The following is a 19,133-nucleotide window of genomic DNA, read 5'->3' on the forward strand; positions in this document are numbered from 1 at the left end:
CACAAGTAAAGGGGGAGGCCTTGGTACTTATTTTTAAAAATGTTCATTAAGCTCCAATGATTATTTGCTGCTATCCTTATCTACAGTCATGCTGAGTAAAGCTATAGCTAAATGGAAGTTAAACTGTATTCACGAGGTGTTAGTGTTTACATCTTATTATCTGAATTCTCTCAAAGAAAGCAAAAGTTACTACAAATAGCTCTATGCCAGAAACTGGTTTCTTGACTAACAATGTCGCTTCAGCATGCAATAAACTGGTTCATTCTAAAGTGGTCACGGCTGTTGATGACAAGAAGCTTTGCATTTTTATATGGCACATCTTTTGGTTCATGTGAAAACAAGTTTTTTGAATGTTATCTATTTTCTGACACTTTTTTCTTGATGCAAACATGATGACAGCAATCCAAAACCAATTGATAAAATCTGTTAAAGCGACAAAGAAAATATTATAAACAATTGATTTCCTGGTAAAATTGGATTTTCAACATCTTTCACAAGATAAACAAGGCAAAGGATGTTTGCCAAAGGAATTAAGGGTATTTTGTACAATTCATATGTTTACCTTATCATACATGTATGCATTTGATGGGAAAGTATACATGTTTACAAATGCATTATGACATATTTTAATATACCTCCACAAATTTTAAAGTTTATAATTCAACCATTTACAATAGGATTTAAAATATTGTTGTCTATGAGTTGCATTTTCATAATATCAGTGTTATGTTTCAGAGTGAACTATGGATAAGCAAAGGAAATATAAATGCAGTGTGTTGAAACATTTTGGAGCACCATCCAAGAAACCAGAGCTTAGGTGGTGAGTATCTTAGCAGTGCAAGACTTGAGTCATAAGAATTGACCTTTAAATGTAAACTAGAATAGATGCAGGTATAAAAGTAAAGAAGTGAAATGCTATTGAATAATATTTGAGTCTCATGATCCTGGAGGATGATATTTTTACCAGGAATATGTCATCTGAGTGCATTGTCAAGCCTTTATACAAGAGTTGGCACACATGATCTTAGTGCAGATGAAAATACCTGTAAAGTCTTTGTCCTTGTGACCTACTATTTAGAGTAGCCTGTCTGGGAGAAGAGTTGCATTAGTATAAATATGTATACATACATATTCATATATATAGTTGCAAATATATGTAGATATTCAAAATATTTTCAAATTATTCATGATTAGCTCTATGTATTATTTGTGCATATTACATATCTGTGATATATAAAATGCATATATCCATGATGTATATAGCTGTTGTATATCAATTAATCTGTATGTTCTCACACTCCTAGGCTCAGCAGGTAACTGAGGAGAAACCTCAAACCTTTATATCCATTGGTTAAGCTGTACGATATTATGTGTACTAGAGAGAAGAAAGATGAAGGAGTGTTCAACATTGGAGGTGATTTTCCAGAAAGAATGCTTGCTGTGGAAAAGGGATGTGCATCCTGCACAGTGAAATACAAGGAAAGTGAGCAAGTAAAATGTTGAAATATTGTTGAAAATTGACTGGATAGTTGAGGTAACTACTATTTTATTCTTCTTGTTGCCTCACATCAAAAAACCTTGTACCTTTTTCCCCAAGGTGTATTTAATGCATTTTGAAAACACAGTTCTTCTTTATTTTTAATTTTTATTTTTTTATTGTGAAATACTGCACAGAGAGGTTACAATTACATGGGCAAGATAATGAGTACATTTCTTATCAAGCATTGTAACCTCCTCCTTTGTTTCCCCTTCCTGTCCCTTCCCATACTCACCCCCACCACCCACACAATCCTCCCTGCCCCCCCCCACCAAAGTTGTAAAGTTCATTTTCAACATAATGACTTGTACTTCTCATTGTTGCAATGGGTCCACCTGTGTCCCTATTTAAACAACTTGATTTTCCCCTTCCCCTCTACAAATTATACCGACATCAAATACAGTGAAAGCAGGAGTTATATACTGTGGGAGAGGGGCATACAAAGCAACAAAGAAATAATCTTATAAATGTGTTATAAACAATCGCATGAAAGAAAAAAAACATTTGAATACATATCTTAGGGTTCATTTCCCTAGCATCACCTTATCTGACCTTTTCTGCTTGACTCAGACATATACTAGATATTGCAAATAAGGGAAACCATGGGACCTATGCTTCTTTGGGCCTTGCTTACTTCACTTAATGTAATTTTTTCCCAAGCCTTTCCATTTCCTAACAAATGGGGCAATGTCATTCATTCTGATGGAGGCATAGAATTCCATTGTGTATATATATCACATTTTCATGATCCATTCATCTACTGAGGGGCATCTGGGTTGGTTCCATATCTTAGCTATAGTAAATAATGCTGTAATAAACATAGTCGTGCTGGTAGTTTTAGTGTGGTCTTGTTTGTAAACATTTGGGTAAATGCCCAAAAGTGGGATTGCTGGGTCATAGGGGAGCTCTATGTGGAGTCTTTTGAAGAACCTCCATACTACTTTCCAAAGTGGTTGAACAACTTTACACTCCCACCAACAATGCAGTAAGGTACCCTCTGTCCACATCCCTCCAGCATCTGTTGTTATTAGATTTATTGATTTTAGCCATTCTAACTGGTGTGAGGTGGTATCTTAATATTGTTTTGATTTGCATTTCTTTTATGGCTAGGGAGGTTGAACATTTCTTCATGTGTCTATTGGCCATCCTTCTTTCCTCTTCACAGAAGTTTCTCTTTAACTCTTTAGCCCACTTATTTATCGGGCAGTTGTTTCTTTGAGGATTTGTTGTTGGGGGATTTAATTTTTTGAGTTCCAAGTATATTTTAGATATGAGACCCTTGTCTGTTGTATGGCTAGTGGAGATCTTCTCCCAATCCGTGGGCTTTCTATTGATCTTGCTAGCTATGTCCTTTGCCATGCAGAAGCTCTGCAACTTCATGCAATCCCATTTGTCCAACCTTTCTTTGATTTGTTGTGTTTCTGGGTCTCCATAAAGAAAATTTCGGCCTGCGCCAAGGAGACCTAGGGTTTCTCCTATTCCATCCTGTAATGTTTTCAGAGTGTCTGCTTTGACTCCGAGGTCTTTGATCCATTTGGAGTTGATTCTGGTGCAGGTCATATATAAGGATCTAGCTTTAGTTTTCTACAAGTTGTTAACCAGTTTTGCCAGCACCATTTACTGAAGAGGCTGTTTTTCTTCCATTCTATTGTTTTAGCTCCCTTACCGAAGATTAGATGGCTATAGGTCTGTAGGTTCATTTCTGGGTTTTCAATTCTATTCCATTGGTCCTGAGGTCTGTTCTTGTGCCAGTACCAAGCTGTTTTGATTACTATGGCTTTATAGTAGAGTTTGAAGTTTGGTATTGATATTCCTCCGGCAGTGTTCTTTCTGTTGAGGATCGTTTTTGCTATTCAGGGTCTTTTATTATTCCATATGAATTTTTGGATTGCCTCTTCTATTTACTTTAATAATGAGGTTAGAATTTGGTAAGTATCCCATTGAATTTGTAGATAGCCTTGGGAAGTATTGCCATTTTCACGATGTTGATCTTTCCAATCCAGGAGCATGGGAGTTTTTTTCCACTTTCTAAGTTCTGTTTTGATTTCCTTTTTCAAGTTTTTAATGTTTGCATCATAGAGGTCCTTCACTTCTTCGGTTAAGTTAATTCCTAGGTATTTTATTTTTTGTGGGGCTATTACGAATGGAGTTGCTTTCCTAATTTCAGCCACACTTATCTAATTGTTGGCATACAGAAAAGACATTGATTTTTGAGGGTTAATTTTATACCCTGCTACTTTGCTAAAGTTTTGAATCAGCTTGAGTAATTTGGAAGTGGAGTCTATGGGATTCTTTTTGAACTAGATTATATCTGTAGACTTTTGACTGTGCAAATACAGACTTTGGTTGATTCTTGCCTTAAGATAGTGTTCTAGCACAAAACTGTTGTTACTTTCATCCCAAATGGGCAGAGTAAGCCGGAAAAACACAAGAAAAATGGCAAGTCCGGGTATCTCAACTCCCACTCATGATAATCAGGGGACAGAACAGATAATGAATAATCAAGAGGAGAGTTCCCAAATAGCTCTACAAACACTGCTGGCAAGGATGGTAAATGAAAAGATTGAAAACATGCAGATGAAAACACAGTTCTTGTTGGAGCACTGCTGTAACAAGCCCTTGGTAACTAGGGAACTTGGATTACCTTGTCAGTGTACACCATGTAAAGAGTTAAACTCGGGTTTGATAGAGTGGTATTTGGGGCCCTTCATAATTATTTTTTTTAATTTTATTTTATTTTATTTGTGAACATACTGTACAGAGGGGTTACAATTACATGGGCAGGATAATGCGTACATTTCTTACCAAGCATTGCAGCCTCCTCCTTTGGTTTACCCTTCACATCCCTTCCCAGCCTCCCCCCTCCCCCCCCAATCCCAATCTTTCTCCTTCCCCCCCCTTCCCCCGCCCTCCCCCCCCCCCCACCCCACCGACATTGTAAAGCTCATTTTGGACATGACAACTTGTACTTCTCATTGTTGCAACAGGTCCACCTGTTTCCTTAAACAACTGGTTTTTCCCCATCTCCTCCACAAGTTATACTGACATCAAATATAGTGAAAGCAGGGGTTAGACTGTGTGGGAGGGACATACAAAGCAACAAAGAGATAATCTTATAAATGCGTTAGAAACACATGCATGAAAGAAAAAAACATTAAAATACATATCTAAGGTTTCATTTTCCTGACATCACATTATCTGACCTTTTCCGCTTGACTCATACATATACTAGATATTGCAAATAAGGGAAACCATGGGACCTATGTTTCTTTGGGCCTGGCTTACTTCACTTAATATAATTTTTTCCAAGTTTTTCCATTTCCTAACAAATGGGGCAATGTCATTCTTTCTGATGGAGGCATAGAATTCCATTGTGTATATATACCACATTTTCTTGATCCATTCATCTACTGAGGGGCATTTGGGTTGGTTCCATATCTTAGCTATGGTAAATAATGCTGCAATAAACATTGTTGTGCTGGTAGCTTTACTGTGGTCTTGTTCCCTTCATAATTATTTCATTAAAAGTGCAACCCAAATTTTTTAGTTTTAAGCCAAACATAGCTTGTAGATGAGAAAAGCCTGGTTTCATATTGATATGAAACTAAATTAATAAATATTTGAATTCAGACTTTAGATGTTGTAACAAAGATCAGCAGACTGAAGGAGGAGATAGATGGCATTTAATTACAAAATTTCTGTTCTTTCTGCCATGTATAATTAACACTGTTTGGTAAACAACTTTCTTACAAATGTTTATAAATCATAGGTATGTAAAGTAAGATAGGTGTGTATGCCACACACTAGAGTTGGTTCAATGGAAAAGTAAAAAGGTGCTAGAAATTTTCACTCAATCTTTGTTTCCCATTGCTTCCTTGGCTTCACAATTTTATATGGTAATATTTATTTATTCAAAGCCTGTTGATCTAGGTCTTTATTTTGCTTTATTTCTTCAGTACAGGAGATTGAACTCAGGAACTTGTGCTAGCCAATGAGGTTTTCTGCCACTTGAGTCATGCTTCCTTCTAGCCATTCTTGATTTTGTGATTTTAAAAAATTTTTATTTTATTGTAAAGATTCTGTATAGAGGGGTTATAGTTACATGAGTAAGGTAATGAGTACAGTTCTTGTTAAGCATTGTCTAGGTTTTCTCTCAGAACATCCTGGACCAGGATTGTATTTATTTTTGCCTGTGTAATTAGGTTGACAGGCCCATATCACAGGCCCATATCACAATGTTCATGGTCTCATGAACTTTTTCCTGGAACTGTTTGGGAGATGTGATCTTCCCTATATCAGTCTGCTGGATTGTGAGATTTTCCAGAATAAACCACACATATTTTGCAAGGGTTAGCTGCTTCCATACAACTTTTTTTTTCTGCTTTCTTCTCTGTCAGCTGTAAGGGTTGAACTCAGGCTCTAAGTTTTGTCCATGAATGTTTTCATTCAAAGCTAGTGCTCTTCTACTTTGAACCACAGCACCACATTCAGATTTCTGGTGATTAATTGGAGAGAGAGCCTCAGGTTCTTTCCTGCCCAGGCTGCATTTGAGTAGTGATTAGCAGATCTCAGCCTCCTGAGTAGCTAGGTTTATAGCCATGAGTCACCAGTGCCTAGCCTCATGAACTTTTAAAGTGGATTTTTTTTAAACTAACTTCAAATTTAGAAAATCTAAAGTAAAATTCACTAAGCCCATTATCTCTTCAATGAACAGTATTTGTAAGGAAAACATTTGTGAGCAATAAAGCAAGTATGAGGGGCTAGGAAGGTGGCTCAGTGGTAGAGTGCTTGCCTTGCATGCATGAGGCCCTGGGTTCGATTCTTCAGCACCACATAAGCAGAAAAAGCTGGAAGTGGTGCTATGGCTCAAGTGGTAGAGCACTAGCCTTGAGCTGTAGAGCTGAGGGACAGTGCCCAGTCCCAGAGTTCAGGCCCCACGACCGGCAAAAAAATAAAATAACATAAAAAAATAAAACAAGCATGATGATGAAAAGTTTTCTGATATAAAGTTTTCTAGAGTGTCATTGACAACAAAGTTCATTAATGTCTTTAAATTTCATTGTTTATTTTCCCCATGAGGTAACTGATATTTTTCATGTTTTGCCTGCACGGTGGATTTCTTCATGCAAAGTTGCATGTAACCCCTTTATGGCTAAATACAACTATACTTTTACAACACAGAATTTATATTCATCACTCCAGTCACTATCAAAAATGCAATAAGTTACAAGATTATTTATTTAAACATAATAGAAAATTAAAACATAAATATTCCCGGAATATTCCCCAGGAAACAGACTTCAGATGTCACTGATGGTTAATGCTCTCATACCACACGGTTGATCCTCAGGATATCCTTTAGAACAAAGAGATTCCATAACAGAGGGACATAACCATATGAAGTGTGGCTTCATATGTTGAAAGTGTAGCTTTAAAAATACCCAAATAGGGCTGGGAAGGTGGCTCAGTGGTAGAGCGCTTGCCTTGCATGCATGAAGCCCTGGGTTCAATTCCTCAGCACAACATAAACACAAAGAAAAAAGCTGGAAGTGCACTGTGGCTCAGGTGGTAGAGTGCTTGCCTTGAGCTGAAGAACTGAGGGACAGCACCCAGGCCCAGAGTTCAGGCCCCACAACTGGACCCCCCCAAAAAGAAAATACCCAAATATTCCTAAAAAAAAGCAATGTTTAAAAAGAAACATTCTATATATTTTACTTTTGATAGTGATATAACTGAATCTCTGTTTTGAGGAATAACAAAAGAAATATCCTTATATTTATTTCATTTAGCTTTATTTTTTTGTACATTTTTATTGTAAAAAATAATGTACAGAGCCTTTACAGTTACATGAGCAAAGTATACATAGGGGGAAAGAGTAAGGAAGACATGGAAAAAGGGTAAGATAAGAAACCAAAAACTATTAAAAAAACTATTTTTTTAAAAAAAGCTAAATGCTTAAATAGGGATACAGGTTAACCCATTGTAACAATAAGATGTACAAGACATTATGTTTAAAACGAACTTACAAACTTTACAACTTTGGAGAAAGGGGGGGTGGGAAGTTGTGGAGGTGGGAGGGAAGGGATGGTAAGGGAAAAACAAAGGAGGAGGCAACAATGCTTGATAGGAAATATACTCATTACCTTGCTTGTGTAACTGTTACCTCTCTGTACAGTATTTTTACAATAAAAATATATTAAAAATCAATGACTTTTCTGTATGCCAAGAATGGAAAGACCGTGGCGGAAATCAGGAAAATAATTCCTTCTGTAATAGCCTCCCCTAGAATAAAATATATAAGGATTAACTTAACCAAAGAAGTGAAGGACCTCAATTATGACAACTTTAAAAACCTGAGAAAGGAAATTAAAGCAGAACTAAGGAAGTGGAAAACCCTCCCATGATCCAGGATTGGGAGGATTAAAATCATGAAAATGGCAATACTGCCAAAGGCTATCTATAAATTCAATGCAATACCAATCAATATGCCAACCTCATTCCTTAATGAAATAAAGGAAGCAATCCAAAAATTCATAAGGAACAATAAAAGACCATGAATAGCAGAAAGAACATTGCTGGAGTAATAGCAATACCAAACTTCAAACACTATTACCAAGCTATAGTAAACAAAACAGCTTGGTACTGGCACAAAAACCAACCTGAGGACCAATGGAATAGAACTAAAGACTCAGAAATGAACTCACAAATCTATGGTCACCTAATCTTCAATAAGGGACCCGAAAGAACAGGGTGGAAGTAAGACAATCTCTTCAGTAAATGGTGTTGGCAAAATCGGTGAAACACATGTAGAAAGCTAAAGTTAGATCTTTATATATCACCCTGTACCAGAATCAATTCCAAATGGATCAAGGACCTCATGGCAAAAGCAGATACCCTGAAAATATTATAGAAAGGAATAGGAGAAACTCTAGGGCTCCTTGGCACAGGCCAAAATTTTCTTAATAAAGACCCAGAAATATAGCAAATCAAAGAAAGGTTGAACAAATCAAATTGCATGAAACTGCAGAGCTCCTGAATGGCAACAATAAGATGTAGAAAATCCACAAATTGAGAGAAGATATTCACTTGCCATACAACAGAAAAAGGCCTCATATCTAAAATATACTTAGAATTCAAAAATTTAAATCCCCCCAAAACAAATCCTCAAAGAAACAACTGCCTCATTAATAAGTGGACTAAAGACTTAAAGAGAAACTTCTCTGAAGAGGAAATAAGAATGGACAGTGGACAAATGAAGAAATGCTCAACATCTCTAGCCATAGAAGCAATGCAAATCAAAACAACATTGAGATTCCACCTCACCCCAGTTAGAATGGCTATAATCAACAACTCTAATAACAACAGATGCTGGAGGGGATGTGGACAGAAGGGAACCCTACTGCATTGTTGGTGGGAGTGTAAACTTTTCAACCACTCTGGAAAGCAGTATAGAGGTTCCTCAAAAGACTCCATATGAGCTCCCCTATGACCCAGAAATCCCACTTCTGGGCATTTACCCAAATGACCACATACAAGGCTACACTAAAGCTACCAGCACAACTATGTTTATCACAGTATTATTTACCATAGCTAAGATATGGAACAAACCCAGATGCTTGTTAGTAGATGAATGGAACAAGAAAATGTGGTATCTATCTATCTATCTATCTATCTATCTATCTATCTATCTATCTATCTATCTATCTATCTATCTACCTACCTATCTATCTATTAATCTATCTATCTGTCTGTCTGTCTGTCTGTCTCTTGATTGATCGATCTATCTAGTGAAATTCTATGCTTCAACCAGAAAGAATGGCATTGCCCCATTTGTAAGGAAATGGAAGGACTTGAAAAATCATATTGAGTGAAGTAAGCAACACCCAAAGAAACAAAATCCCATGGTCTCCCTTATTTGTAATAATTAGTATAAATCTAGGATAATCTTAGCAGATGGGCAGAGTAGATCAATAGCTACGTACACATGACCACATAAGATGATGCTAAATGAAATGACTCCAAGACATATACACAAGAGGGTTTTCTTTGTTGTTCATGTTCTCAATGTATTATGTGATTTCTTTTTTATTTTATGTTTCCCCCCATGTTTTATCCCCTGTTGTCACTGCATTCAATTTTGGTACCCTGGGTATTGTATATATGTTTATCTGAACTAAGGAAAAGAAGGGGAACAACAAAATGATGAGACAAAGGACAAAAGGGGAACCAGTGCAACATCAATACTCATAATACAGTATTACAAAATGATCTGTACAACTTGTGGGGGGATTGGGACGGAGAAAAAGAGGGAGAAAATGAGGGAAGTGGTAACAATTTAGATAAGAAATCTAATCACTACCTTACTTATGTAACTTGAATCGTTCTGTACATCACTTTGACAATAAAAATTTTAAAAAATAGAATGATAGGATATTTGCTGTGCTTGGCAAATCACAACTCTAATCCTAGTTACTCAGAATGCTGAGATCTGAGGATCCTGGTATGAAACCAGCCTGGTCAGGAAAGTTCATGAAACTCTTATTTCTAATTAAAGAGCAAAAAGTAAGATTTGGAGTTGTGTCTCAAGTGGTAGAATACCAGCAGGATAAAAATCTAAGAGACAGTAACCATGTCCTGAGTCAAAGTCCAATACTGGCACCTACTAGTATGATAAAACTTGAACAGTACAAGAGAACTAAATACATATAAATGACTCCACTAAAAATTGCAGAGTATAATATGACTCAAGTGTCCCTGTAATATTTCCACAGACAGATAGACCATATAATAGGCATGAAAAACAAGTGTCCGTTACATTTTTGAAGTATTGAAATAATACCAGTTATTGCCCCTGAATACAATGGAACAGTTACAAATTAAAGCATGAGGAAAGCTACAAAATTCACAAATATGTAGAAGCCAAACAACACACTTCAATGATGTGCCAAAAAAGAAATCACAAAGAACATTAGAAAAGACTTTTGGAAGAATAAAAACAAATCACAGCATACAAAAAGATTTACAGAATATAGTAAAAGAAAAGCTGCATGGGAAATTTAAAGAAGTAAAATTTTCAAACATAAAAGAAAATGTTTCAGATTAATAATAGAAATTTTTAACTTATTATAAAAAAGAACAAGCTAACTTGAAATCTAGAAAAAGGAGATAATGATGCCAACCATGGAGATAATTGAAATAACTTAAAAACAATAGAATCCATGGAATCCAATATTTTAAGATTGAAAACGATCATTGAAATTGATAACGCTTTTCCTAATCATACTAAGAAATAACAGATACGTAAGTAGTTAAAATTAGACAGGAAAGAAGAAACATTAAAAACAATTTACAACATAAAACAAAGGGGCCCATCAGCTGCACTGGACATAGAAGAAAAAGAACTAAGCAACCCAAAGACAGTGATTGGAAGGAGGGATAAGAGGGAAAGAGGGTAATCATCTAATCTCAATTTTTAAAAAAGAAAACAAAAGTGATAGAAGGGATAGGTTAGGAGCGATGGGTGACAATCTTGTCAGACACCTGGTACTCATATACTGTTTTGTAGAATGGGAACTTCTTTGCACAACTACTTAAAGAAAATAATAATAAAAATGTTAAAAAAAACAATTTATCAAAAAGAATATGAAACTACTATGAACAATTGTATGTTAACAGATAACCTAAATTACTAGAAATTACAAATTACCAGAAATGCCAAAATTGCCAGAGGAACTCGAAAATCCAAATCAACCTAAAATGTAAAAATTTAAATCTCATTTTCAACAACAACTTGGGGGCAAGGGAGGAGTTGGGGAGGTAAGGGATGGCAGGGGATAAACAAAGAAGGAGGTAACAATGCTCGAAAGGAAATATACTCATAACCTTACTCATGTAACTGTAACCCCTCTGTACACTATTTTTCAATTAAAAAAAAAATTTAAAGCAGCTCATGCCTATGATCTTAGCTACTTTGAAGGCTGAGATCTGAGGATCATGGTTCAAAGCCAGCCCTGGCAGGAAAGTCCATGAGACTCTTATCTCAACTACAAAAATTACAAAGCTGGAAGCAGAACAGTGGCTCAAGTGGTAGAGTGCTCGCCTTGAGGTGAAGAGCACAGGGACATCACCCAAGCCCGGAGTTCAAGCCCCAGGACTGACAAAAAAAAAAATGAACAGTGATATCTAGCCTTATTAGCATGGATTCTCCTGTTCAGGGTGATGATCTCCAGTTCTGCCTATTTACTTTTACTACCTGGGACATGATTTTATTTTTATTAATGGCAGAGAAATTTCCTCTACCTATAGGCATACATTTTATTTTTTAATATTTTTATTGTAAAGATACTGTACAGAGAGGTTACAGTTACATGAATAAGGTATTGAGTACATTTCCTATTGAGCATTGTTACCTCCTCCTTTGTTTTTCCCCTACCATCCCTTCCCTTCCTACCTCCCCAACTCCTCCCTCCCCCCTCCAAGTTGTAAAGTTTGTTTTCAACATAGTGTCTTGTATGTCTCATTGTTACAATGGGTCAACCTGTACCATTGTTTCAGCATTTTGTTATTTCCCTTCCCCTCCCCAAATTAGAAAAATGTATATATAAGATGCAGGGCACCATAATTAAATACAGTGACAAGAGGGGTAATACCATAGGGGGAAGAACATACAAAAGAAACAAAAACATCACATAGTACATTAAAAACAACTTGTTCAACCATTCTGGAAAACAGTATGGAAGGAAGATCCTCAAAAGACTACACATAGAGCTCCCTTATGACCCAGCTATCCCACTTCTGGGCATTTACCCAAAGGATCACAAACAAGGCCACACTAAAGCTACCAACACAACTATGTTCATTGCAGCATTATTCACCATAGCTAAGATATGGAACCAACCCCAGACATCCCTCCGTAGATGATGGATCAAGAATATGTGGCATATATAACATAATATATATATAATATATATGTGTTTTATATATGTATATATAATGGAATTCTATGCTTCCATAAGAAAGAATGACACTGCCCCATTTGTTAGGAAATGGAAAGACTTGGAAAAAATTATATTAAGTGAAGTAAGCCAGATCCAAAGAAACATAGGTCCCATGGTTTCCCTTATTTGCAATAACTAGTGTATGTCTAGGATAATCTTACCAGACAAGCAGAAAAGGTCAAAAGCTATGTACATATGACCATATAAGATGATGCTAAATGAAATGAATCCCAAGATATGAACACAAGAGGTTTTCCCTTTGTTGCTTTATTTTTAGGCATACATTTTAAAATTCATTCATCAGTTATTAATTAGGCACTTCTGCTGAGCCACTATTGTGAGCAAAGCTGTAATAATCATAGGTAGATGGATATCTCCCTTGTACATTGATTTACACTCCTTCATATACACTCAAAAGTGATATTGAGGGGTTGGGAAGGTAGCTCAGTGGTAGAGTGCTTGCCTTGCATTCATGAGGCCCTGGGTTAGATTCCTCAGCACCACATGAGCAAAAAAGAAAAAAGCCGGAAGTGGTGTTGTGGCTCAAGTGGTAGAGTGCTAGCCTTGAGCTGAAGAGCTGAGGGACAGCGCCCAGGCTCAGAGTTCAGGCCCCATGACCGGACCCCCCCCCCCAAAAAAAAGTGATATTGAGGCATTAAAATGTAGGTATATTTTTGTTTTAGAAGGAATCTCAAACTAACTATAGACAAAGATAATTATTCTCTCAATAGGACTCTAGTTTCCATGTTATAAGAACAAGTATTAGAAAATGGGATTGTATCAAATTTGAAAGTTTCTGTATACCCCAAACAACATTTGCCTGAATCAAGAGACAACTCACAGAATGGGAGAAAAATTTTTATCAGGTAATGTGTAAGGTTAATATAAAAAATATGCAAAGATCTTGCAAAATTAAACAGTGTAAGAACCCATAATGTGATTAATAAAAGGACAACTTAATAAATTTTCAGGGGAAGCAATACCAATGACCAATAAATACATAAAGGAATGTTCAACATCTTTATTTACAAAGGAAATACTGATCAAACTCTACTTAGATTCCTACTATTCCTGTTTATTTTTTCCAATCTTGGGGCTTGAACTCAGGGCCTGACACTGTCCCTGAGCTATTGTTTCCAAGGTTTGTGCTCCACCACATGAGCCACAGCTCCACTTCTGGCTTTTTGGTGATTAAATGGAGATAAGAATCTCATGTCCTTTCCTGTTCAGGCTGGCTCAAACCTCAGATCTTCAGATCTCCAATCAGCCTTCTGAATTTCTAGGAACAGATGTAAGCCACTGGTGCTTGGCTTATGCCTATATTTTTGAGGAGGTAGAAAAAGGATCAGAAGTTTTTTACCAAGTCAAATCTCTACTCCTGAGTGAAGTTAGTTTTCAACCTTGAACATTTTAACCCCTGTTTAGTGTTCATTACAATCCTCTGTAATGGCTTATATTTTAATTCTCACTCACCATGCTTTTCAATGCTTTGCCCTTGTCCTCCTCTCCTTTTCATTCTAATTTTATTACTTTTACAGCTCCACTTCCAAACTTTGACATGAAATTCTACTAAATCCCCTCTATATCCTGGATATCTGCTTACCCTTGAGGACAGTTGAAGTTTGCCTGATCCTTCTTATAGTACAAGTCCCGGACCTGCCTGGAGCCAGCATCCTATTAGGTCATAGCAGAGTTGTGTCTCCATTACTGTAATATGCATTTTGATGGAAGATGACTTAAATTGAAAGCACTAATTTCCCCCTGACAGCCATGTCTTAGAACTGTTCTTACTGCAGATCCCCTTGAATCATCTCTGTTCCTGTTTCCCCTGAACAAACATACCCTGCAAGTCAACATCCAACACTGACACCCTTGAAAAACACAGATGTTATCGAAACCTTGAAACTCCGTAAAGGAAGAATGTTCTCCCATCTGCCTCCATCTCACCTGCTTTCATCTGCACCCTGACTTCACTTGTTCCTGCCTAGCATTTAAAGGAACTCTAATTACAAGGAGGAAGTGTGCCATTTCCCCTTCTAAAGGGGACGTGGTTGCCCTTCCCAGGCATTCTTCCTGGATAAATCTGGTTGATCTCTTGAGTTTTGCCCTTTCTGCTCTTCTTCTTTTCTTTGTTAACATTTTAGTGGGAACAGAGCTCTTGAAGGGGAGAATCCTCTCCTCTCCTTATGCAAGGCGCTGTGTGTGTGTGTGTGTGTGTGTGTGTGTGTGTGTGTGTGTGTGTGTGTGTGTGTGTGTGTATGTACCTCCATCGATGTCACTTTGAGAGTCAGTTTGGCTGAATGGCACCCTGTCTTAGCCAGAATGGAGCTTCACCCCTGGCATGTCAGTTTTCCACAGCCTCATTGCCATGTAAGCAAGGGTAGGCCTTGACCTAGATTTATATTTATTTGACTTGTAATCTCAGTTTTAAGTCAGTTGGTCTACTCTTTCTTCTGTTACCTGACTGTCACAACCTGCAACAATCAGGGACAAGACAATAATGGTCACCAGATTGTGGAATTGAGGTTTGGGGCACCAGGGGACTGAAGTCTTCTGCCAGATTCATGTGCCCTGGGTCCATTTTACAAGGTATTTATTGAGTAGGGTATAGGAGCATACATGCAGAAAGTGAAGTCACAATTCCTTGAAGTCACAAGCATCAATTATGTGGTATATTCTTACTCAAGTGATAACTTCTTTATCTTAAGAAGTAGGTGTAGGCAGTAAATAGAATTTTTTTTGAGGGGGGAGGTCCGGTCGTGGGGACTGAACTCTGGGCCTGGGCGCTGTCCCTCAGCTCTTCAGCTCAAGGCTAGCGCTCCACCACTTGAGCCACAGCACCACTTCTGGATTTTTTCTTTTTGCTTATGTGGTGCTGAGGAATCGAGCCCAGGGTCTCAGGCATGCAAGGCAAACGCTCTACCACTGAGCCACCTTCCCAGCCCAAGTAATAGATTTTTGTCTATCCCCAAGGTCTCAGAAAGTTTGTTGTGGAATTAGCCTACACCCAGGATAGAAACCAGGGAACTCTCAGCATTCTAAGAGTTCTGGGAGGAAGTATTCCATCCTCCCAATCCTTTCAGGTTTCCCAGCTCAGCTTTTAGGGACTCTCACATCTGACCTTCTCTATTGCAAACTCTAGACTGAGGCCCATCGCTGTTTTGTCTCCTGCATGCACCATTGGTAATCTCATCCTTGCCTTCATTAGCATGGGTAAGAGATATCCCTTCAGACAGGCTGGAGGAGTCCCTGTCTTCTCAATATATGCCCTGGGAAATACAGCCTTTCAGGACCTCTGAGGTCCCCTTTGACAGCTGAATGGAAACATCCCTCTGCCAACAGAATTTTCTCTCTGCATAATTCTTATTTGAGGAGATGTATTGAACAACCCTCTGGTACTTTCTCTTCTGAAATGGGCTCTCAAATTTCTGTTCCAACTAACTCTTTCCTTGGTTGTCTCATAAAGAATTCAAAAGTCTTGGAAATTACATCACCTTGATGTCTTCATTTGGCCTCAATACCAATTGGATATACAATTTCCTTTTTTTGGTCAGTCATGGGGCTTGAACTCTGGGCCTGGGTGCTGTCCCTCAGCTCTTCATCTCAAGGCTAGTACTCTACCACTTGAGCCACAGGGCCACTTCTGGCTTTTTCTGTTTATATGGTGCTGAGGAATCGAACTCAGAGCCTCATGCATGAGAGGCAAGCACTCTACCACTGAGCCACCTTCCCAGCCCCTATATACAACTTCTTATAACAAAATGGCAAGTGGTCAGAAGTTCCATATGCCCCAATCTGGGGAGGCCATGCATGGACTGCCTTGCTGCAACATCAAGCTGTATTCAAGGCTCCATGTCACTCCCTCCCTCCTTTCCTTTCTCCCTCCATTCTGCCTTCCTTTCTCTTTTCTTTCCTCCTTCCCTTCCTCCATTCTCTCAGGATATTGACTTCCAGCATTGTGATGGCAAATCATGTTCCATGAGGTGCTGGACTGTTTCATTGTCCATCCTCTCTTGCAACTCATCTCCCTGATCAGTAAATCTGTGCTCTTATCTCAATGCTGTAATGAGATATGCAGCTTCCTCCAGACCCAGGGAGCAGATGATGTGGGAGGGCCATGGGACAGGTGACTGATAAGTTCCTCAAGAGTTAAATGGTGTGTCATACTTAGAATGGATGATGTGAAGGAAACCATAGGAAATCAAATTCTCAAATGGTGAAACAGGTTAATGCAAGGTAAAAGGCCCTACTTGCAGTACCCCCCAAAGGGACAAATGGTTAGGAATATAGCCCTCAATAGATTCTAGTTCTCTCATGTTTCCCCTGCTAGGACCAACAGAAAAGAGCAAGAGCAGAGAACTTCAGTGTGGGGCAGTAGATTTCTCCATCAGATACTGAAGAAGAAGAGTCTGGGAAACAAAGGAGAGACTACATTCAGAAGAACACTGAGAACCAAAAGAGAGGAACGGGACAGCTGAAAAGTGTGGGAGATCAGCCATATGAGAAAAAGCTGTGAAAGAGTTTGCAGCTCCAGCTCCTGCTACACATAAGCCTGGTAGTCTCCATGATAGAGTGAATCACAGATATAAGATCATATGAGTATATGTTTGTACATTTCTGTGTTTTTGTATATGTGCATATATATGCATATCCAAATATATGCATATAGATTTATATAATACTTTGCATTGACAACAAGAGTGTGTAAAGATTTCTTTTCCCTACTCCCTTTAAAGCATTTTTTGTTATGTTCTTGATGATGACTATTCCAATTGGAGTTAAATGAAATCTCAGTGCGGGTTTTTATTTTGTACTACTCGAGCCAAAGATATACTTCAACCATTTTGGTGGTTAATTGAGGAAAAAGTCTTATAGACTTTCCTGTCTGGGCTGACTTTGAGCCTGGATACACAGATCTCAAACTCCTGAGTATCTAGTATTAGAGGAGTGAATCACTGGTGCCAAGATCAGTTCTGTTTTGATTTACATTTATTTTATGGCCAAGGATATTGAGCATTTCTGTGTGTGTGTGTGTGTGCACATGCACATGCATGCATGCATTCATATATGAGTATACACACACATATATATGGATGCATAAATGCTGATACATATGTATACATATATCTATATCTATCTATATCTTTGCCATTGTGGAAGTGCTTGAGAGGGATTTTGATGGATAATGTTAAAAATGTTAGAAGATGAACAATTGCAGGATCACATCTATAAACGTGTTACAAAAATGACTGAGGCTAACGGATTTTGCATAATCACAAAAACTACTTTAGTGTCAACAATAGAGTCTACTTTTTAGTTTTCTTCTTTGAGAGTGGGTCTTGCTATACAACACAAGCCAGCCTTGAGCTTATGATTTTCCAAAGTGAGCCTATTTCTTTACATTGGCATATTTCATGCAAAAACCTGTTTGTTGTGAAGATATTATATATTTATAAAGCAAACATTTATCAAAGTATTTGTAAGATGTTAGCTGATGATTAAATGAGTTATAGTACAAAATAAAGTGTTATCCTATTTGTTTCCATCTCTGATAGTCTAAGACACAGAAACCCCACAGTTTACAATGTAACTCAATATCATATCCTCCCATGACATTTTTACAAGCTCTAGATTTGTTAACATCTTCCTGCTCCATATCAGGCCATCTCAACACTCACCTCTATTTTTAGCAGTAACAGTATCTGATGAACAGGTTCATGGCATGAGTATAAAACAAAAAATAAGAAGTAAAACATTTGATATTAAACAGGAAATGATGATATCTGTTGTGTCATCAGGATGAAATAAAGCTCTGCAGGATAGCATGGTAAGAAATGCCATACAAAATAATGCCAAGAATGTTATTGAGTGTGTGGTGAGAAGGAAAGATGGAAGAATTTTCTAAATGTCAAAAGCTGCCTCAGAAAACTTGGTTGATCTCTGAGCCTTTGTAGTTCAAAATTCTTAAGCCTTTCAGACTAGACTGGGAACCAAAGACTGAACTCATGTCTCTCATGGATACTATTTAGACCCTTATAGCTTACTTACCATGAGGCTCCATGGAGACAAAAAAGAAAGATGAGCAAGCAAGTACACTATTTTCACAAATAGTAAATAAGGTCTCATAAAGAAGGGAAATTCATTATACTAAGGGAGAGGACTTGGCAGTAAACTCTACTATGTTCATTGTTCCAGTCAATTTTCAGGCAATGTTAGAGGCACCATCCTATTGTTACCTTTTTCTTACCTGGTATGCCATGATGAGTGGTGCAAGTATCCATCATGTGCCCTCACTATCTCCTTCTTCTTAATCTTTACTTAAAAGATCAAGTACTGGAGCATTTCTCTTAAGCCAGCATAGATCCTGTCAGTTGGCAGTGGCTTTCATTGACATGGTTCATCCCTTATTTGCTGGATTCATAGAAATAGGAGCTTGATTAAAAGCAAATTCAATACTATATTCATATGTATACATACACTCACAAATAACTGCTAAGGTCAACATAGCCCTCTATTTTTTTCTTATTTTTCTTGTGTAGAAGATTCTTTAGTAGTTGTTTCTTTTATACTAATTGTACAAATATAATGGGTAAGTTGCT

General features: G+C 37.6%; 1 pseudogene; it reads right to left on the reverse strand.

Moving 5' to 3' along the window:
* The window catches only part of LOC122112027, a 29,301-nt pseudogene extending 10,486 nt beyond the window's left edge, over positions 1-18,815 (reverse strand).
* Between the last annotated feature and the right edge of the window lie 318 nt (positions 18,816-19,133).

Source organism: Dipodomys spectabilis, unplaced genomic scaffold (assembly GCF_019054845.1).
Source record: "Dipodomys spectabilis isolate Male_0828 unplaced genomic scaffold, ASM1905484v1 ptg000091l, whole genome shotgun sequence".
NCBI lineage: Eukaryota > Metazoa > Chordata > Mammalia > Rodentia > Heteromyidae > Dipodomys > Dipodomys spectabilis.